Below are 23444 nucleotides of genomic sequence, written 5' to 3'. Positions count from 1 at the left end.
GGCAAAATGTCCCTCATCGAAATAATGGTTTGGACGAAATCCGTTTCAAACAATTTGGAGTTGATTTAGCCAAGTCCGTTCGTCCGTCTGTCTGTCTGGCTGGAGCGCACTCTCGAACGGATAAATATATTCGGTCCAAAATTTGGCTTTCGCAAGTACAAGTTCCATCAGGGCAATTCCATACTTCCTAAGAAAATAACCTCAAAGCTGCAGAAACCTCTATTATACCGTGTGTAGTGGTTGGAGCGCAAGATAACTCTCGAACGGATTTACCGATTCGGTCCAAAATTTGGCCTTCGTAATATTTTGTTCAAACATATTTTAAATTCGAAGATAAGCCATATCGGTCGACTCCTTCAGGTACCTCCCAAAAAAAATTGTGTCCATGATAACTCTTGAATGGTGTAACCGATTTGTCCTAATATATTTACCAGATATAGATCAGGTTTGAATATGGACTATATTTGTTAACTCCTTCGGGTACCACCCAAACAAATTTCGGATAAGTTCACTTTAAGACCTGCTATCGAATCACTTGATTTTGAATTTGCTGCCTCAATTACGACGGTAAAAGTTTCTTTCAGAGGCAAGTCCATACTTCTTTAGAGAACAGCCCCGAAAGGTGTAAAAACCCCAATGGAGAGCACGATAACTCCCGAACCTGCAACCAATTTGGTACAAAGTTTGGATCTCCTAATATTTTGTCCAAATTTAAAATGGCCCATATAGGTCCTCTTCTTAGGGAACCTCTCCCGCAAAAGTTCAACGTTTGTGCCTATGTGCAGTTAAGGCTCCGTTCGAACACCGTTTGTAAATGTATACTGATGGTATTCATTGTTGTCCTTTTTAGAACGATATTATGTTTTCCATGGACCAGTCTTCGCTTCCTGTCATACTTGTTCAAAATGTATGCGATGACCTACGAGGGCGGTTCGGAAACTTCTTAGCCTATCAATGAAAGCGAATAGTTAGTTTTTCAAAAATATTTTTATTTTTCAATATAATCTCCTGAGACTTCAATATACTTAGTCCAACGCTTTTCTAGCAATTCTATCCCTTGATTAAAATAGTTTTCCTCAAGGTCTTCAAAATAGTGGTTTACAACTGTAATTGCATCTTCATTTGAGGCAAAACGCTTGCCAGCAAGGAGTTTTTTTAGATTTGGGAACAAGTAAAAGTCTACTTACTTACTTAGCTGGCCCATTACAGAACATTTGTTCTATAGGCCGAACTAAGAAGAGATCTCCATTCATCTCTATTTGTTGCTTCGCACTCTGGAATACCGCGCCTTTTCATCTCATCATCCACTTGTTTGCGCCATCTATTCCTTGGCCTGCCGATGTCTAACTTTCGTGTTGTGTCTGTTCGTACTTTGTTTGCTACGTTTAAGCGGGTGCGTACCTTTGCTGCAACAAGGTAGTGGTCCGAATCAATGTTTGCGCCTCGGAACGATCGTACATCCAACACGCTCGATGAATATCTTCCATCTATCACAACATGATCAATTTGATTTCTTGTTTTCTGATCTGGAGACAGCCAGGTACCCTTATGAATATCGAGATGATTAAATCTGGTACCGCTAACTACCATGTTTTTGCAGCTGCAAAGTCTATCAGCCTCATACCATTGTCAGATGTTTCACTGTGGAGACTGAATTTCCCGACTGTTGGGCCAAAGATATTCTCCTTTCCAATTTTGGCATTAAAATCGCCTAGAATGATTTTAATGTCATGGGCAGGGCAACGGTCATATGATTCTTCTAAGCGCTCGTAAAATATATTTTTGGTCTGTTCGTCCTTTTCTTCAGTGGGAGCATGAGCGCAAATAAAGCTGATGTTGAAGAATTTAGCTTTTATTCGAATTGCAGCAAGCCTTTCATTCGCTGGGGTGAAGCTTGATACCAGATGTTTTAGCCTCCGACTAACTACGAATCCGCAACCAAACTCATGCTTTACGTCATGGCAGCTATAATACAGTGCGTCACCTTTAGGTGTTGTTGTGACGCCTTTTTCCAATCCATTGTATTTCCTGTATGGCAGTAATATCGGCCTTGTACTTTTCAAGTACGTCTGCCAATGCGAAGACTGCACCTTCTCTATATAGAGTGCGAACATTCCAGGTGCAGATTAGCAGATCATGGTCCTTAAAACGTTTGCGGGGTTCGTCAACTTTAGAGGGGTTTGTTTTTCTTTTCTTTCGTTTTTTCGTAGTAGGCTGTTTTTTCTAGGGGAGGGTTACTAACCCGGCGCCCAAACCCAAGTTTTTAACGTTCTTATGGGTGAACGCGCAGCACGTGTTAGCTCACTACCTTTAATGGGTGTTAAAGGCAGTTCCCCAGGTGACAACACGGGGAGGTCAGTGTCCACTTGGGGTGAAAGAGGGACCAAGATAAATCCTTGGCTTTGCCATGTTAAAACCGGTCAGGACCGTTGCTTGGTATCTTCCGTCCCCTACGTCACCCTGGGAGCTAAATCAGGAGAATAAGGTGGGTGGTCAAGCAAGTCGTGCTTTAATTCGTTAATTTTAGCCATTGTTAAAACACTCTTGTGCGCTGGTGCGTTGTCTTGATGAAAAATTATTTTTTTGTGTTGTAAGCCAGGACGTTTTTCTCGAATTTGTACATTTAATTGATCCAAAAGGTTGCAATAGTACTCAGAATTTATTGTTTTACCCTTTTGCAGATAGTCAATCAATAAAATACCTTTGCCATAACCTTACCAGCCGATTGAATTGTTTTTGCCTTCTTTGGGGCACTTCCTCCACCTTCAGTCCATTGTTTGGATTGTTCTTTTGTCTCTGGAGTATAGTGGTGGATCCATGTGTCATCAACAGTTATGAAACGACGCTTAAAATCCATTTTATTTCGCTTAAAACGATCCAAACAAGCTTGAGAAATGTTCATTCTTATGCGTTTTTGATCGACTGTTAACAAATGCGGCACCCATCTTGCAGAAAGCTTTTTCATCTGTAGTTCTTCATGCAAAATTAAATGGATTCGATCATTTGAGATGGCCATGATATTAGCAATTTCACGCACTTTTATTCGTCGATCATTTAATACCATATCATGCACTTTGGCTACAATTTCTGTTGTTGTTGCTGTTTTTGGACGTCCACTACGTGGTTCATCTTCAATGCTTGTACGACCACGTTTAAATTCAGCAACCAAATTTTTTACTGTTGCATATGAAGGAGCACTTTCACCTAACACATTCACCATATCATTATGAATTTCTTGTCCCGATAAACCTTTTTTATGTAAATATTTAATGACAGCACGCATTTCTAATTTTTTCCATTGTAAAAAAATTGCGGATGCGTCTTTTTTGAAGACCTGTTTCTATATGAAGGACTTGCCATGTGTTCATAACAGAGATGGAAGTTTCCAAAACAATTAACCTTTTTTCTGTTTATACCGCGCTTTTTGTGCCCTCGTACCGAAATGACTAGTGTGTGCGATATCTATCAAAAATATATGACACTCAAAATAAGATCCACTTCCATAATGGACTATGTCCGTCCATTCCTTTAAGTATCACCTACTCAACACTTTTGAACTTCAATCTTAATCCGCATTTTTGTCGGCAAGTTCAAATGTCCAGAAAGGGCCACACAATTCTGAAAAGACCCTAAATACATTCGATCTTTCCATAGAAGAATGTTCCAATTCACATTGTCTGAGGGTGTATACCTATCAGAAAAGCCGACTGATACTTTTTTACTTGTTTATGTGTTAATCTTGTAATTATGGTATTTAACATAGGTTCTGGTCGACTTCAGAGGTACATAAAACATAAACTGCCTGCACTGATCCTCTTAGGGAAGGTAGCAAGCTAACAGCAGTATCAATACATAGTTACTGTGTTCGATGATAACCTTAATATGGGTGCCTCCTAAAATGAAGTTCACTTTATGGATTCCAAAAAGCTCACTTATATTTATCTTTTTAAGCTTACCGTGTTCACATGTCCCTCGCTCATTTGCTCATAATTCCGAACAAAAACCTATCATTCTCTTCCGTGCATCAACCAAAAGAAAAAACACATCACTTGCCATTCATATTGAATAATAATAGAGTTATGAAGGAACATTTTCTGAAACATTCGTAATTAATCATTGGCTTATTAAAATGATGAGATACGATGCGATGCAATGCAATGTGAACGTATCAACATTACAACATGTCATGTCATATCATTAATTTTCATTGTCATCTGATTTTGGTTTTGTTTGTTTTGGTTCGACGTTTCATTGTACGTTACCATCTTCTCCCTTTAGTTGGTTAAAGCTGCTACATTATTGACGGGCAACAATTCCAAATGGTTAATAAAGGCATCACATTGTTCCCAAAAAAAAAGAAGCAATGGGAATATCATAGACATGACGAGTCTAATTTTTTGTGGATATTGACAAGTCAATGGATAATAAAAATATCGTATTACGATAACTCTAAGCAGCATAGAGACATAAAATGGTTTTTAATTAGCAGACCGAAGATAATTAGAAGTTTTTGTATTCAATGTTTGTGATTAAAAAGCATGCAAGTTAAGTTCTTAGGAAAAGTGGAATATGCTAACTGAAAAATATCTGTTGCTTTTAATCAACGTTTCATTAGAATGAGACACCGATGCACAGTGGTCTCACTTGTATGGGAAGGTACGACAAAAATATTTATATACGTTGGATCAATCTGATTTTTAAATGGTTTTATTTAGCTCACCCCGTTTGTTTTATTTATTATTTTTTCTTGGGTCAAATTTAGTAATTCAAATTTCACCCTCTTCCTGTTAACCGATTAATCTGAAATGTTGTATACACTTTGGATTTTGGTGACAATACAATTATATTTATTCATTATCATTATAAATTCAAGATGGCGGCCGCTACAAAATGGCGGATAACGTAGGTTTTATCAATCCCATCAATATGGGTATCAAATGAAAGTGCTCAGCAAGCAGAATACAATATACTATTAAAACTTGAAATCCAAGATAACGGCCGCTACAAAATGGCGGATAACGTAGGTTTTATCAATCCCATCAAAATGGGTATCCAATGAAAGGGCTCAACAAGCAGAATACAATATACTGTAAAAAATTGAAATCCAAGATGGCGGCCGCTACAAAATGGCGGATAACGTAGGTTTTATCAATCCCATCAATATGGGTATCAAATGAAAGGGCTCAACAAGCAGAATACAATATACTATAAAAAATTGAAATCCAAGATGGTGGCCGCTACAAAATGGTGGATAACGTAGGTTTTATCAATCCCATCAATATGGGTGTCAAATGAAAGTGCTCAACCAGTAGAATACAATGTACTATATAAAATTAATTTCTAAGATGATGGCCTCTACAAAATGGCGGATAACTTAGGTTTTATCAATCCCCTCAAAATGGGTATCAAATGAAAGGTCTCAACAAGTAGAATACAATTTACTATGCAAAATTGAAATCTAAGATGGCCGCCGCTACCAAATGGCTGATAACAATTTTTTATCAATCCCACCAATATGGGTATCAAATAAAAGGGCTTGACAAGAAGAATACAGTGCACTATACAGTACATCTTATACACCCGAAAGCCATACAGTTTCCAGCTAAGTACAATTACGGGACGGCTGAAATAAGAATGTTGCCTTTAATACTATCATGGGCTTCTATGCAGGGCAGCACTGTGGATCACGCAGTCGTATACTTAGGTGCGAAACTGTTTGAAGAAGGTCAAGCCTACGTGGCTCTTAGTAGAGTAAGATCTTTGCAGGGACTACGTATAGAGGAGTTGGACTGCAATAAACTAACGGGCAAGAAACCTTGCAATAATGAAGCACTAAACGAATTAAACAGAATGCGAAATAAAAACTAAAAACTAGAAAATAAAAATAGGTAAAAAAACTTTTTAAGTTAAACGGTTTTATGTTAAACATACATTGCAATGTTTAAGATAAATGTACTAAAAACCAAAAAATAATAAAATAGATACAGTCGTGGGAATTATAAACATATGCATAGACTAGACTAAAATAAAACCGTGGGGCACGTCAATTGTCTACAATCGTTGATTAAAATGTTTGTTTTGTAATGGTACACTATAATTAGGCAGTTGTTCAACCGACAACGATGGACGTGTGATAAGTAGCTCGATTATAGGCGAGTTTTAGGGTTTCATAGTGGTGAGCGAGTAGTACTTTGTCGATTAAAGACAAACTACGAGCAGTGAAAAGCTTCCTCGCCAGGCAGCAGTGTGAATGTCCAACGATAAACTAGTTGAAACATCTCTTTTATTTACATGGAGTGTATAACTATTGGAATTTCCATGAGCAAGAAATAGTAAGTAATTTTCTCACCGTCTGCGGGCCAACTGCCTAACGACGAATTAAACGATTCTTCTATCGCACATTAAGTCGATAATTTGTAGACAATTGACGTGCTCCACGGTTTTATTTTAGTCTAGTCTATGCATATGTTTATAATTCCCACGACTGTATCTATTTTATTATTTTTTGGTTTTTAGTACATTTATCTTAAACATTGCAATGTATGTTTAACATAAAACCGTTTAACTTAAAAAAGTTTTTTTACCTATTTTTATTTCAGAATATGCTAAAAATAAGTAAAAAATACTTTAGCCAAAAAATCATCAATATGGGTCCAGTTTTTCCTATAGCCCCCATATAGCGGTACCACCCGAAGCTTTTATCTACATTTTCGGCCCTAATTGGCTGTACTTTGGTATTTGGGGTTCCCAATGGTCAAAAACCTTCTGACCAGAAATTGTGGTTTTAGGTCCAGGTTTCGGTATAGCTCCCATATTACGATAACTCCGATTTCAGGTATTTTGAAGATTTTATCAACATTTTCGGCCCGAATTGGTTGTAATTTGCTATTTGGAGTTCTTAGTGGTCAAAAAACGTCTGCGACAAATTATTCCATTTGTGGTCAGAATATTTAATGGTAGGGGATATAATAAAGTTCGGTGCGACCGAACTTTACATTTTTACTTTACGTTTTTATATGTAGCATCATACATACATCAAAAATATATAATATATGTAAAAATACACTCATTTTACACAATTTTCGTAATTGTGAAAGATGTGACGTCAATATCCCACCGAAATGGCTGAAATTTTTTATTTAGTCTTTCATGGGGTTAAAATATGTTCCAGGAAAGAATTATCAGTATACGTCCCAGTCTTCCTATATCTCCATTAGAAGCGTACCTCTTGATTTACGGTATTTTTTAGGTTTTAACCACATTATATTACTGAAATATCGGACATTGTTTATTTAGTCTTCTTTGAGTCTATAATCGTTGCGCCAGAAATTTTTCGGTATAGATCGACGTTCTGATATAGCCCACATATAACGGTACCCCCGAATTTCGGTGTTTTGAAGGTTAACGACACTGTTTTACCGAAATTGCTGAAATTTGGTATTAAGTCTTCTTCATAAACGAAAGGAAACTAATTGTTCCATTTTACTTAAATACCACTCGTGGTGGAGGGTATAACAAGTTCGGCCCGGTCGAACTTAAAACAGTTCTTACTTGTTTTCATTGCAGCGGAAACGACCAGCAGAGAACAATTTTAAGTAATTTTTCTACTTTGGAATTTCTCGTAGATGGATTTTCAAAGTAGGATTTTTAGATAAATGTTCGCACAAAATTTCCATATTTGGATATAGATTGCTGTGAAGCTGTGTAGACTACATGCACGACACATATATCAAATAACTCATAATCGAGAGTTATGTACCATCCTATACATGATTTTTTGAAAAACCTGTTTGCGGAATGAAATTTCAAAAACACTTCAAATCAAAACAAAACTTCAGCACCATTTAATGGTTGACGCAGATAAAATTTTGAAATGTTATACATTGGAGAGATTATTCTTATTTAGTTGGCTTCTACTTTTACTTAGACAGGAAAATCGTGAAAGGTGTGGTTTAATCACAAATCCAAACAAACCTCTTAGCTTGACCCAATTTTTACCCATTTTGTAACATCCACAGATTCCATGGAAATTAACTTTTAAGGACAGTTTTTTTGCCAAGTCTAAAAACATATAATTTTATCCAGAAGCATTTAATTTGTATAATATACAACCACGATTCGCGAGTTATAAAAGGGTAAACCTTGGCTTCAGCTATGTTAAATTTTCAAAAATATTGCCCATATACCGATTTTATCAATTCATCAATATCAAATAACAGCTGTTTTGATTTGAATATATGGGTAACACTTTAAAAAATATCTTAAATCAATAGCTACCGGTTTATGGGGGCTATATCTAAACATGGCCAATATCCACAATTCTTGGTACAGGCTGAAAATTCGTAATATCGGCTAGTTTGGTTTGAATATGTGGTTAAAAATCTTCAGAATATCATAAATCGTGGACCTATATTAACAACTTTGTACAACAATTCGTCTGGAAAATGTGGGAGAAACTTTCAACATTCTTTTACGGAATTAGATGTAAATTCGCTATGTGCAGACATTGTTTTATTTCCCGATACGATTCGTACGAAATAACACTTTGGGTCGTTTAGATTACCATTGTACAATGCTTTATTGACTTTTTTTCACTTACTCGCACAAGACTTTACTAACCACAACGCTTTACTTTACTTCGGTTACACTTTATCTCTTCTCTAATTGACGGTTTTAATTCGAGCTCTGAATTACAACTCACTCACATACCTGCTACTATCGCGCATTTATACTTGCTCGCTGATGCATAGACTGTCCTTGCATCCTCAATCTAGAATGTTCTCCAATATTGAAGCGAAATGCTAACCGATTCGAAAATACACATACAAACAGTCGTATGAATGTAAGTAATAAATAGGGCGGAGGTAATATAATGAGTGACGTCATCAAAATAAATAAGAAAGTGACAATATAACAAAAAAGCAAGATAAACATGGGAAATAGTGACTAAGCAAAAATTACATGATTGAAGTAAATCCTATACAGTAGTTGTTGTTGTAAAATTAATTCAAATAAAGTACATCTTAATAAATAAAATTAAATGGCTTTCGTTGGTAATGGCATCACTTGAGAACGGCTGGGCCGATTTTGATAATTCTTTTTTTGAAATATTCGCCATAACCGAACATTTTTATGCAAAGAAAAATTTACCACTCCCACTTTTTTCAATTTTAATCTTTTCTACAAAAACGACTAAACTGATTTTCCTGAAATTGTCAGGGAATGTACAGGGATGTCCCCTGGTGAAAATAGGCTACAAATCTTTTGTTGAATTTTTTTCCTTATAAATAAAAATCAAATTTCGCTCGTTGGTAATGGCATCAGTTGAGAACGGCTAGACCGATTTGGATAATTCTTTAATTCATAACTCAATTCGGGTTTCTATGCAAAGAAAATTCGACCACGCCTTCTATTACGCCCACTCTTTTCAATTTTAATATTTTCTACAAAAACTACTGAACTATTTTTCCTGAAATTGTTAGGGAATGTAAAGTGATGTCCCCTTGTGAAAATAGGCTACACATTTTTTGTTGAATTTTTTTCTTTATAAATAAAAATCAAATGTCGTTCGTTGGTAATGGCATCAGTTGAGAACGGCGATTTGGATAATTCTTTCTTTTAAATGTTCGTCACAACCCAATTTTAGGTTACTATGCAGGGAATGTACAGGGATGGCCCCCGAAAACAGCCTGTGTATTTTATTGAATTCCAGATGGGGCGGGGTACGTAATCTATGTGATATTTTTAGAAAACGCTATATTTACAAAAATTACGCATGTATCGGTTTAAAAATTTACGCATTAATCTACAATCTAGGTACTCCTTTTGGGCCTAAAGATACGACCACGTCTGTTTTTATACCCTCAGCATTTATGCTAACGTGGGTATATACACTTTCATACGGGCCAATTGTGCCTCATCAAAATAATAGTTTTAGACCCCAAGTATGTTTAGACGTCTGTATGTCTGGCTGGTGCGCACGATAACTCTCGAACGGATGAACCGATTTGTTCCAAAATTTGGTGTTAGTAATATTTTATCCAAACTTAGTTTAAGTTCGAAGATGAGCAATATCGGTCCACTCCTTCAGATACCTCCCCCACAAAAGTTCGAAAATCTTCGGAAAAATTGTGCGCACGATAACTTATTAAGCTAGTAGCCGATTTGTTCGGAACAAATTGTTCCATACTTTGCACAAAATTTGTAAACAGAGAAATTTAAGATCTGCTCTCAAATCGTTTTACTTCGGTTTGAAACAACTTGTGCCGAATCGGTCCAAATCGGTCCAAAAGTTGTACTAAATATGTTATATCTTCATTACTACTGAACCGATTTCCACAAAATTTCTAGCAAAAGCTCAATGTTTATTGTTATGTATATTTTAGGAGGTGGGATACCTTCCCCACGCCTTTCTTTTAAATGCTATATGTCTAAGCCAATCTTATGATTATATATTTTGATTATGTTATATCTTGAAAACTTATGACCACGCTCACTCTTTTCAATACATTATTTTTCCAAAACTACTGAACCTAATTCCATGCAATTTTCAAAAATGTTCAGGAATGTCCCGTGGTCCATAATACAATATATTTGTAACGAATTTCAGGGGCATATGGGTGCCACCGTGGTGCAATGGTATGTACACCCGCCTTGCACGCTAAAGGTCGTGGGTTCGAGTCCCCGGCCAACAACATCAACATTTTTTCAACGGTGGCAATATACCTCTCAGTAATGTTTGCGAAATTTCCTGAGTATTCTAGCCATGTTTTAGGACACTCCGTTCGGACTCGGCGATAAACTGTAGGTCCCATATCATTGAGCTAGTCTCTCTTCTCCCTTCCGGGATGAAGTCTCCCTTGTCCCTTCCGGGATGTTTGTGGAACAATTATTATTATATTGTTTTATAATCGCTATATTTGCTAAATTTATGAGGGCATCGGCTTGCAAATAAATTTTCGAGACAAAGGTTGCCACCACCTCTGTTTGACAATGGACCGAAAAAGTTAGGTAGAAAATATCTATTTTTGAACTGTCAAGCATAAAGTCCATAAAAAGTTGTCATTAAAACTCATTACGACGATCCGGGGTCTGCTTCTGCTTAATAAAAATGTACGCTACAAATCCGATTTTTAAATTAGCGTAAATTCATTTAAATTAACGTGCTTCTTATTCAACTGCAACATAGTTAGCGACGCTCCATAATTAGTTGTACCAAGCATTACGACCAACTTCTTCCGAACAAACATTGTAATTACATATTAGTGGCTGCTTTACTTTTGTGTTTTTAGATTTGTTGGAATCTATTTGAGAAACATCTTCATTTTGTGTCATTTATTTCCACATAATCTCTTTATTTTTAATGATCTTAGATTTATTCATTATTTTGTTGCTCTATTGCATGGAATTTATTAAAAATCGTCTTAAAATTCTATGCATAATAATTACGTTTTTCTTTTCTTAAAGGCCGACAATAATTGCGTGAACGTTTTATACAAAGATTTCTTTTTTCTGCCAAGAAATAAAAACATCAAAGCTTCTATTTAAAGTGTCTTTGTCGCCATGCAAATTTCTAAAGAATTCTGCGTCTTTGATAAATTTCCACCAAGCGTACATATTTACTCGACGGAGATTTCAGGCTTAACTCACGCCTAACGCAAACAGCGATGCGTATAAATAAATGGATTCTAAAAGTGGAAAATCGTTACCTAGAACTAAAGCAAATATGGAAATGCAAATATCAAAGTAAAAGGGATGAAATGACAAATAACACACCTACTGCATTATCCATGCAGATGTATTGACTTTATGTTTACATCAAAGATGCAATAAATATTTGTTTGATTTCTATTTCTCCAAACAACAAATAAACAGCTAGAATGACACCTAGCCGTATGTAAGAAACTGGAATGTTCCGATACAAATTTGAACAGTGATTCCACAAGGATAAAGGAAGAGGGCAAGATGCCTGCTGATATGATGAATTTTAAACAGGTTTTAGGTGTTTCTATTCCTTTAATTTAGCATTCAAGTTATTCCTTTCGAAAATAAAGACGAAACGAATTCAATTACTCGAATTAAATTAGGTTTAAATATACCCTCCTCCATAAGATAGAGGGTATATAAACATTGTGATTAATCATCATAATAGTCTAATGCCCGTTCTTACATCTTTTCTTTAAAGTCCATTTTTGTTATCATTTACTTTAAGAAAAGTGAATCAAGTTCGCATTACCAGTGATTTGTTATTACATCTTCCGTCGATCTATACCGACAAATTTCTGGCGGAAAGTTTTTATACTAATCAAATTTCCGATATTTCGGAAAGATCATGTGTCTGAAACCTTTAAAATACCGAAAATCGAGAGGTACCGTTCAATGGGGGCTATATGAAGGCAGAAACCTATGCCGATAAAATTCGTATGGAAAGTTTTATACCCCGAGCGAAGACCAATTACCAAATGTCAGCCCTTTCGGTAGAATGTTGTGGCCATAACCTTCAAAATACCGAAAATCTAGAGGTACGGCTCTATAGGGGTTATATCGAGTTATATACCGACAAATTTAAGGGTGAAAGTTGAATACCCCCAACGAAGACTAAGTAAAAAATGTCCACCATTTCGGTGGTATATTTAAGCCACCGCCTTCGAAATACCGAAAATCGGTAGATACCGTTCTATGGGGGCTATACTAAGGCGTGGACCTATTCCGACCTATTCAGCCATTACGGTGGAATATTGAGGGCACAACCTTCAATATACCGAAAATTTGGAGGTGCCTTTCTATGGGGGCTATATGAAGGCGGGAACTTATATCGACAAATGTATGGGGTGAAAGTTGAATAACCCATGCGAAGACTAAGTGCCATATTTCAACCATTTCGGTAATATATTGTCGCCAAAACCTTCGAATTATGGGGGCTATATGAAGCCGTGGATCTATACCTACAAATTTAAGGTGGAAAGTTTTATATCCCCAACGAAGACTAAGTACCAAATTTCAGCCATTACCGAATATCGGTAGGTACCGTTCTATGGGGCTATATGAAGCCGTGGACCTCTACCTACAAATTTAATGTTTGGTTTACATTCGGCGTCTTTTCGTGATTTCGAAGGCGTTTCGTGATTTCGCGCGGAATCAAGCAAAAATTATCATGATTTCGCATACAAAAATGAAATCATCTCATTTAGTGATTTCAGCGAAATCAACATCGAAATCACAGTAAACATGATATACAACCAAGTTTGTGACTTAAAAAGTACCAAAAGTTGCAACACTTTTCACGTATCACAATAAACAAGGTAGATGGTCAATTGCTGCAACAAAAAATTTTAGAATCAAAATTTTTAAACAATGTGAAAAAAATATTAGATTACTTTGTTACAATGCTATTTTTCATTGCGTTCTCGTACTTTTTTAATGGTAATGTTAGAAAAAAGAGCGAAATGTCTAAAATTGCTTCCCCATACAAATTTCTTAAAAAATACGGGAACGAAAAAATTACGGAAATTGCAAAAACTGCAGCAAATCAACGTATCAGCTATCGTATTTAGATGATAATGAACATGTTGCTGGTTTCTACTATGCCAAAATTGTATGGCAGAAATCAGGAGAATAGGGTGTTATTCGGCGCTATTTTTGTTTAAAGAGAAGTGTAAGTCTTGCTAGACTTCGGAGTACGGGAACGGGTTCTATACACAATGAATACGATATATAGATAGTTTTACGATAATTTTCGAAATAAAGTTGTAAACTTCTATATTGTCGTATATTTTTGATGACTAACTCAATTTGCAACAACTTGTTTTGAAAATTCATGTTCGATCAGCTGCGCGTATGCATCTACCTTGATCATTGTGATATGTATGAAATCAACAAAAAAATAAGTGTAAACACCGGGATGTATTTCAGGATTTCGTGAAATCCAGTGGATTTTAGAGCGCAAGTGTAAACTTGGCATAAGGTGGAAAGTTTTATACCCCCAACGAAGACTAAGTACCAAATTTCAGTCATTACCGAAAATTGGTAGGTACCGTATTATGGGGGCTATATGAAGCCGTGGATCTATACCTACAAATTTAAGGTGGAAAGTTTTATGCCCCCAACGAAGACTAAGTACCAAATTTCAGCCATTTCGGTGGAATATTGAGGCCAAAACCTTCAATGGGGGCGATATGAAGGCATGGACCTATACCGACATCATTTTTGGGGATAGTTTCGATACAAGATACAGCTCGCATTTCTTAAGACAGAACTTTGGAATTTGGTATAGAAGTTTCTATAACTCCTAGGATGTTTGGTATTGTAAATGACCTATATCGATCTACGTTTTGGTATAGCTCCCATAGAAAGGTGCCACCCAATTTTCGAAATTTTTAAGTGTTTAGATAAATTATCACACTGCGATTACTAAAGCCCTTTTGATATTTTTTCTACTTAAAATTTTAAATTTGCTTTGTTTGAATAAATATTTATAGAAAACTAGCTGAACCCGGCGCGCTATGCTGCCCCGACTACGATAAAATATAATGGAATGCCATAATTATATTAACGTTTTTAATATTTTAACGAATAAATATAGGAGATATGAAGGAGTTATATACCTATTCAGGGTTGTTATGGAGCTACTATGGTATTTTTTAAGTTTCAGGAGGTAACACTCCTTCGAAAGCCTTTCCGCCTATAAGTATTCCTAATAATTTAGATATATCATAATAAAACATAAATCTTAAGTAGTCTCTCAAAGATATGATACTTAACAGCCTTGGTCAATTCCTTCCCAACTATAAGTACTTCTGTAAATAATGATGACTTTTACTGACTGCTAAGTCTTCAAAATTTCATTGAAATTGAACATACGTAACAAAAACATTAAATCGACCGAAAATATATATGGGTAGCTATATTCCTATATGAACCGCTCTCGATATAATTTGTCATATTTATTTTTAGACCAAATCCCGTCTTACATTCACATTTTGTGCATAAAATACGGAAAAGCAGCCGAAAATATATATGGGAGCTATATTCTAATCGGAACCGATTTCGGTATAATTTGTCCCATTTATTTCTAGAACGAATTGCGTCACGCTTTCCAAATTTCAGTGAAATTGGACATATGTAGTGTGTCCAAATCTGAACCGGTCTCGATAGAATTTGGCACATTTATATTTAGAACAAATTACGTCAGACATCCCAAATTTCAGCGACATTGGACACATATAGCGAGTTTAGAGCATCAAATACAGAAAATCGGCCTAAAATATAGATAGGAGCAATATCCAAATCTGAACCGATTTCGATATGATTTGGCACATTTATGTCTAGACCAAATCCCGTTACGCATTCCAAATTTCACAGAAATTGGACATAAATAGCGAGTTTGGTTCATAAAATACAGGAAATCGGCCGAAAATATATATGGGAGCTATATTCAAATCTGAACCGATCTCTATATAAGTTAGCACATTTATTTCTGGAACAAATTCCGTCAGACCCTGCAAATTTCAGCGAAATTGATTGCATAAAATGTGGAAAATCGGCCGAAAATATATATTGGAGCTATATCCAAATCTGAACCGTTTTCGATATAATTCGATATATGTTATTCGGCCTAGACCCAATTCCGTTACACATTCCAAATTTCAGCGAAATTGGACGTATACAGCGTGTTTGGTGCATCAAATGCGGAAAATCGGCCGAAAATATATATGGGAGCTATATCCAAATCTGAACCGATTTCGATAAAATTCAGCATATTTATGTCTAGACTAAATTCCGTTACACATTTCAAATTTCAGCGAAATTGGACATATATAGCGTGCTTGGTGCATAAAATACAGGAAATCGGCGAAAATATATATTGGAGCTATATTCAAATCTGAACCGATATCTATATAATTTAGCACGTTTATTTCTAGAACAAATTCCGTCAGACCCTCCAAATTTCAGCGAAATTGAACATATATAGCGTGTTTGCTGCATAAAATAAGGAAATCGGCCGAAAATATATGTGTATGGGAGCTATATCCAAATCTGAATCAATCTCAATATAATCTGGCACATTTATTTCTAGAACAAATTCCGTGAGAAATTCAAAATTTCAGCGTAATTGGACATATATAGCGCGTTTGGTGCATAAAATAAGGAAGTCGGACGAAAATATAAGTGTATGGGAGCTATATCCAAATCTGAACCGATTTTGATATAAATTGGCACGTTTATTTCCAGACCAATTTCCGTCATACATTCCAAATTTCATCGAAATTGGACATAAATAGCATGTTTGGTACATAAAATAAGGAAATCGGCCGAAAATATATGTATGTGGAAGCTATATCCAAATCTGTACCGATTTGAATATAATTTGGTAAATTTATTTCTACATCAAACTCCGTCACGCATACAAAATTTGGAGATTGTATCTGTAACACTTCTAAAGATATTTGCATACAAAATCTAAATTTTTTGGAGGTACCTCCGGTTTTGATGCTATATCTCCAGATCAACGCGAAATTTCAAAAAATGATATAGCCTATTTTCATTCCAGGCCATGTAGCAATGTACCCTAAACATTTCAGTAAGATCTGTTCAGCGGTTTTCGAGTCTATAAGGCACAAACAAACAAACAAACAAACAGACAGACAAATTTCAATTTTATATATATATAGATAAATACAATTCTCAAAGGCAAAGTCAAAAAAACAGCCTGTAACTTTCACGAATTCGTTGCAAATGACCCCATATTCTCTTGTCCGATAGGTACAAAAAATATAAACATGAAATTCACGAGTTTATAAAGAAAAACCAAAAATTGCAATAGTGTCAAAAGTTCCTAAAATGCTCCGAAATGGCGCGATTTGAGAACAAATTGGTCCAGAACGGTTTGATATTGATTTTAAATTAGATTACAAAAAAAAAACACAAATTTTAATAAAAAGGGTATATGCCATTATAACAAATAAAATTTAAAAATGCATTACTGAACTTCAATGCATTTGGTGCGGAAACTTTTTTCGCGATAGAGAAAAATTTACACCGTATTTCATAATAGTTTTCAATGCTCTACACGGCTACGTGGTGGTATTTTTTGGTTATAGCCCTAGTCGACATATCACCACTTTGTCTACTATTATAGTGACTTTGTCAACATTTTTTCAACAGGTTGTCAACAATCGTCGTTTTATTTTATTTTCTTGAATAAAATATACAATTTAACTTTTTGAACTGTTCATTGTCTTATAGTACTGGATTTCAAATGCCAATTACATTACATATACGTCAAATAAATCTTCGTAATATATTTAGTGGATTTTATTTTACGCTTCATTATTATTATGCATCTGGCTTTTAAATCAACTAAAAGCTCCTAATAGGCCAACAAATTTAGTAGTTAAACTCTGATAACAATGTCTCAATATGGCCCTTCATGAACCGAAATGGCTGGAATTTTGCATTCAGTTTTCGTTGGGACTACAAAACCTTCCCTGAGAAATTAGTCAGTATAGATCCACGTTTTTATATAACCCCCATAGAACGGTCTATACAGATTTTTGGAATTTCAAGGTTTTAGCCGAAATATCTAAAATTTGGTATTTAGACTTCGAACGATTTTTGTACTTTAAAGTTTCTACGTTTCTACACATCATCCAACCGAATTTGCTGACATCTGGTTTCAATATAATTTATGTTGGAGAGTAGAAAAGGTTCGATCCGGGCGAACTTAACACCATTTTTATACCCTCCACCATATGATGGGGGGTATATTAAGTTTGTCATTTCGTTTGTAATTACTCGAAATAATCATGTTAGACCCTACAAACTATATATTCTTGATTAGCGTGCAATTCTACATCGATATAGCGATGCCCGCCCGTCTGTCCGTCTGTGGAAATCACTCTAGCGTCCGAACGGGTTGAAGTAGGTGGATGAAATTTTGGTAAAATCTATTATATGTACGTATGACTTTTGGTATTGAAAGCGGGCTATACGTTTTCGTATAGCCCCCATACAAAGCGACGCGTGACGCGTCGTCGTTTTATGGAATTTTTAACATATTTGTCCCATTTTACCACCGAATTGGTTGTAATTTGATATTTTGTGTCTCCAGAGGCTAAAAAATATTTCCACCAAAATTTGTTTTAACGTTTTGGTATAGCCCCCATATAACGCCCCATATATAGTACGCGTCACTTTAAGATATTTTGAATGTATTAGTTCCATTTGATCACAGAATCGGTAGTAACATTGTATTTTGTGTTTCCAGAGGCTAAAAAACATTTCTACAATAAAATGTTTATATAGGTCCACGTTTTGATATAGCCCCCATAGGACGATATCTAGCGATTTTCAATATTTTGAAGGTTTTAGCCTCATTATCACACCGAAATGGCTGAATTTTGGTATTTAGTCTTCATTGGGGTATAAAACTTTCTCTCAGAAATTTGTAGATATAGGTCCACGTCTTTATATAGAACGTGCCTCCCGATTATCGGTGTTTTGAAGGATTTGGCCTCAATATTCCTCAGAAATGGCTGGTATATAGCTTTTATTCTTCGCTGGGGGTATACAATATTCCTCCAGAAAGGTTGTGTTAATAATAATCCACTTAAATGGCTGAAATTTGGCATTTAGACTTTATGTGAGGTATAAAACTTTTCATATAAAATTTCTCGGTACGAACCACGCCTTAGTATAGCCCCCATAGAACGGTAATTCCCTATTTTCGGTATTTTGAAGGTTGTGGCCTCAATATTCCACCGAAATGACGGAAATTTGGTATTCGGTCTTCATTTGGGTATTGAACGAATATGAAATGGTTCGGTATAGGTCCACTTCTTCATATAGCCCCCATAGAACGGTACCTCCCGATTTTGGTATTTTTAAAGTTGTGACCTCAATGGAATTACTGAAATTTTGGTAGTTAGTCTTTGTTGGAGGTATTCAACTTTCCTGCTGAAATTTGTCGGTATATCGACACCTCCAAATAATATTATGCTAAGTCTAAAAAGTGAGTTTTGGAGGAGAAGCTCTCAAAGCTTGGATATTTTTTTGAACTTCATTACTATGCTAAGTCAATATTTGTTTATAACTTCTGTTCGGATTGACCGATCATTACCAAAATTTGACAGAATTTAAGTTAAAGGACGTTCGACACCTCCAAATAATAGTTTGCTAATTCTGAACAGTGAGTTTTGCAGGACAAGCTCTAAAAGTTTGGAAATTTCTTTGACCTTCAGTACTATGCTAAGGAAATATTTGTTTATAACTTCTGTTCGGATTGTCCGATTATTGCCAAAATTTGACAGAATTTAATTTAAAGGACGTTAAATATAAAAATGTAGAGAACTTGAAAACATGCTAAGTCGACTTAGCATACTATTGTTTGGAGGCGTCGATATGTCCACGCTCCCTTATAGCTCCCGTAGGACGATATCTCCAAATTTTCGATATTTTTGAAGGTTATCTTACCAAAATGGCTGATATTTGATATTTCTTCCTCCTTTGGGATGCAAAACTTTCTCCCAGAAATTTATCGGTATCGGTCCACGTTTTGATGTACACCCCATGGAACGGTTCATCCCAATTTTCGGTATTTTGAAAGGTTTAACCTCATGATAACGCCGAAATGGCTAAAGTTTGATATATAGTTGAGGGTATGAAACTTTGCACCTGAAATTGGTCGGGATAGGTCAACGTCTTGATATAGCTCCCATAGGACGGTACCGCCCGATTTTCGGTATTTTGAAGGTTTTAGCCTCATTATTCCACCGAAGTGGCTCAAATTTGGTATTTAGCCTTTTTCAGGGCTACAAAAATTTCCCTCAGAAATTTGTCTGTTAGGTCAACGTTTTGATAGAAATAATATATAGCCTCATTATTTCACCAGAGTGGCTGAGATTTGTTATTTAGTCTGTTTCTGGCCTACAAAATATTCCCTCAGAAATTTGTCGGTATGCGTCCACGTTTTAGTCTGTCCCAATTTTCGGTATATTGAAGGTTTTAGCCTGATTATAACACCGCACAGTGTTGCCGCGTGGACAAAAATCAAAAAATGTGATGTTAACTTTTGCATATGTTTATGTTTTTTTTTCTTACAGTAAACACATCCGATACAACGAATCTGAAAGAATTTTGTCGATATGTGTATCCATAATGTTCTCAATAGAATGTTATCGTCAGAATTATATTATAAATAGCCCTTTTGTCAGTGCTTTAAATACCTTTAATATCATTAATAGAATAACTTTGATTGATTTTAGTATTTCAAGAGATTCATTTAAGAACTTATTAAAAATTTGTTTAATTAATATTAATTAGGCTATGTTCCTATATTGTATATAGCTATATATATGAATTGTATATTATTAAAAATCGCAGTCTGAAAGGGAATTTTTCCCATAGACGTTAAGAATTAAATAAATAAATAAATAAATAAATAATGAAGTTATAGCTCTTTAAATATGAAAAATATTTCCCAGATAATCTAAAGCGATAATCATATGAAAATTAGATGACATTTAAAATAACATTTTCTGAAAAGTTTGTTGATAATGTTTGTTTTGTTTATTGTTGAAGATTCAATCTCATTTTCGATTGCTTGAGTGGAGTATTCCCCCATTGGCTCAACTTCATTTATTACCCTCTATTACAGAGAGTAATGTTTTTCAAAACGAACTGACAGTGTTGCAAAATTTTACTGATCGCTACCAATATCATGATTTCATCCCGGCGAAGGGAATTATCAATTGGCTTCTTAGTTTTTGAAATGATGCCTTTTTAGCGAAAAACTGAACTCTTTAAGTGTCTAGTATTCTCATATGAATGAGAATCACACTCACTTTTCGGCTTTTCCAAAGAAACACCAAAATCAAAATATTTTGCAACATGTCAGCGCGTATCAATTAAGAATTCATCGAAGTCTGGGGGTTGAAAAGAACACCAACACAGTTGCCTGTGAGGTTGTTATTGGATTTTTTTTTTAACAAAGCTCCATTCGCGCTTGCCTCGGCTGTTTTTTGTTTGTTTTGTTTATTGTTGAAGATTCAATATCATTTTCGATTGCTTGAGTGGAGTATTCCCCCATTGGCTCAACTTCATTTATTACCCTCTATTACAGAGAGTAATGTTTTTCAAAACGAACTGACAGTGTTGCAGTGTTTGTTGATAATATTAAAAGTTTTGGATGGGATTTGATGAGTGGGCTATAAATAAAAAAATTGTGTACAAAAAGTTGAGATCAACTGCACATGGGCAAAGTACCGTTATCAAGAACTAAAAATTTAAATTTGATAAAAAAGTATAAATTCTTTATATTTCGTAGAGTATATCTTTTGATTGCCACCTATTGAAACCTTGGCTCTTAATTTCCGTTAATTGGACATTTCTTCCGAACCGAAATGTGTAAAAACATTCTGCCCATCCCTGCAACCTTCTGAGATACATCGGTTCAGATTTTATATAGCCCCCATATATATTTTGCTACAACTTGTTCAATTTTGATCGAATAGCCTTGAAATTTAATATGTGTTATTTTCTGAGGCCCCTGAATAGCTACACCGATTTTCACATATATCGGTTCAGATTCGGATATAGCCCTCATATATATCTTTCCCCGATTTTGCTATAACTCGGTCAATGTTGATCGAATAGCCTTCAAATTTAATATGTAATATTTTCTTAAGCCCTAAGTAGCTGTATCGATTTTCACGAAAATCGGTTCAGATTTGGATATAGCCCCCATATATATCTTTCCCGATTTTGCTATAACTCCGTCAATTTTAATTGAATAGCCAAATTTGATATGTCATATTTTCTTAGGTCCCTAAATAGGTTCACCGATTTTCGTAAAAATCGGTTCAGATTTGGATATAGCCCCCATATATATGTATCTTTCCCCGATTTTGCTAAAAATCGCTCAATTTTTATGAATATCCTTCAAATTTAACATGGGAGGTTCCTCAGGCCCCTGTTCAGTTTTACCGTTGACCTAGGTTGATGAATGTTCGCACAAGTACTTATGAAGGCACAGGAATGAAAAATTTCAACTTTGGTCTATATCGGTTCAGGTTTGAATATGGCTTCCATATATAATTTCACCCGATGCCACTCAATTACGGATAATTATGTCAGATTTTCCTAATTCAATCAATATCTCACATACATTGCGTGTTTAGTGCATCGAATACATAAAATCGGGCAAAAATATATATGAGAGCTATATCCAAATCTAACCCGATGTTTTTTAAAAATCGGTGAAACTTAAAAAGGGTTTAAGAAAACATCCCATGTTAAGTTTGAAGGCTATTTTCCAAAAATTTACCGATTTATAGCAAAATCGGGGAAAGATATATATGGGGGCTATATCCAAAACTGTACCGATTTTTATGCAAGTCAGTGAAACTACTCAGGGGCCTAAGAAAAGATCACATATAAAATTTGAAGGCTATTCGATTAAAATTGGCCGATTTATAGCAAAATCGGGGAAAGATATATATGGGGGCTATATCCAAATCTGAACCGATATCGACCAAAGTTGAAAATTTTCATTCCTATGCCCTTATAAGTACTTGTGCAAAAATTCATCAACCTAGATCAACTCCTTCTATTTTTGTCCACTTTTGTATGGAAGCGGCAACACTGTGCACCGTAATGGCTGCAAGTTGGTACTTAGTCTTCGTTGAGGGCATAAAATTGTTCACCTGAAATCGTCCGTATAGGCGCCATAGAACGGTACCTCTGGATTTTCGGTATGTTGATGGTTCCTGCTCAATATTCCATCGAAATGACTGACATTTGGTAGTTAGTCTTCGTTCCCCACCGAAATATCTGATATTTGGTATTAGGCTTTTGATAGGGGTATGAAACATAGAAGCGAACTTCCCGATTTTCGGTATTTTGAGGGTTGTGTCATCAATATCCCATCGAAACGGATGGAATTTAATATTTAGTCTCCGTTTGGGGTATAAAACTTTCCACCTGAAATTTTCCGTTGTTGTTCCATGTTTTTTATATAGCTTCACGTCAATGCAGTTCGTTGTGGAGGGTGTAAAAAGTTAACGCTTTTTTACTTGTTTTATAATAAAGTGGATTTAACGTTATATTAGGTATTAGCTTTCATTCATTCTCACTACAGGAAATCATCTTTGAGAAAAAATGTCAATAAGTCATAACCCTAATGTACACACTTAGCAACTCTACCTCGGCAATTCCACACTTTACTGCTACCCCCTACATCCCATGTATGGATCACTAGAGTCAATATCATGCTCTCAAGCGAGATAGGTCGGTACTGGACAAACTCTACATAAACAAGGCAAGTCTTTACACTCCTCTTCTTGTACGATCTTTTCGCAAAACATTATAACCATTGCAACTTTGCAACCTACAGGTGACTTTGAATTTTGTTTCGTAGATCACGACATGATCATCTTCCGACTCATAAA

This window comes from Musca autumnalis, unplaced genomic scaffold, assembly GCF_047663935.1.
Source record: "Musca autumnalis isolate F117 unplaced genomic scaffold, ASM4766393v1 scaffold_4, whole genome shotgun sequence".
Lineage (NCBI taxonomy): Eukaryota > Metazoa > Arthropoda > Insecta > Diptera > Muscidae > Musca > Musca autumnalis.
The sequence above is the reverse complement of the archived record's forward strand: the minus strand, read 5'-3'. Positions refer to the sequence as shown.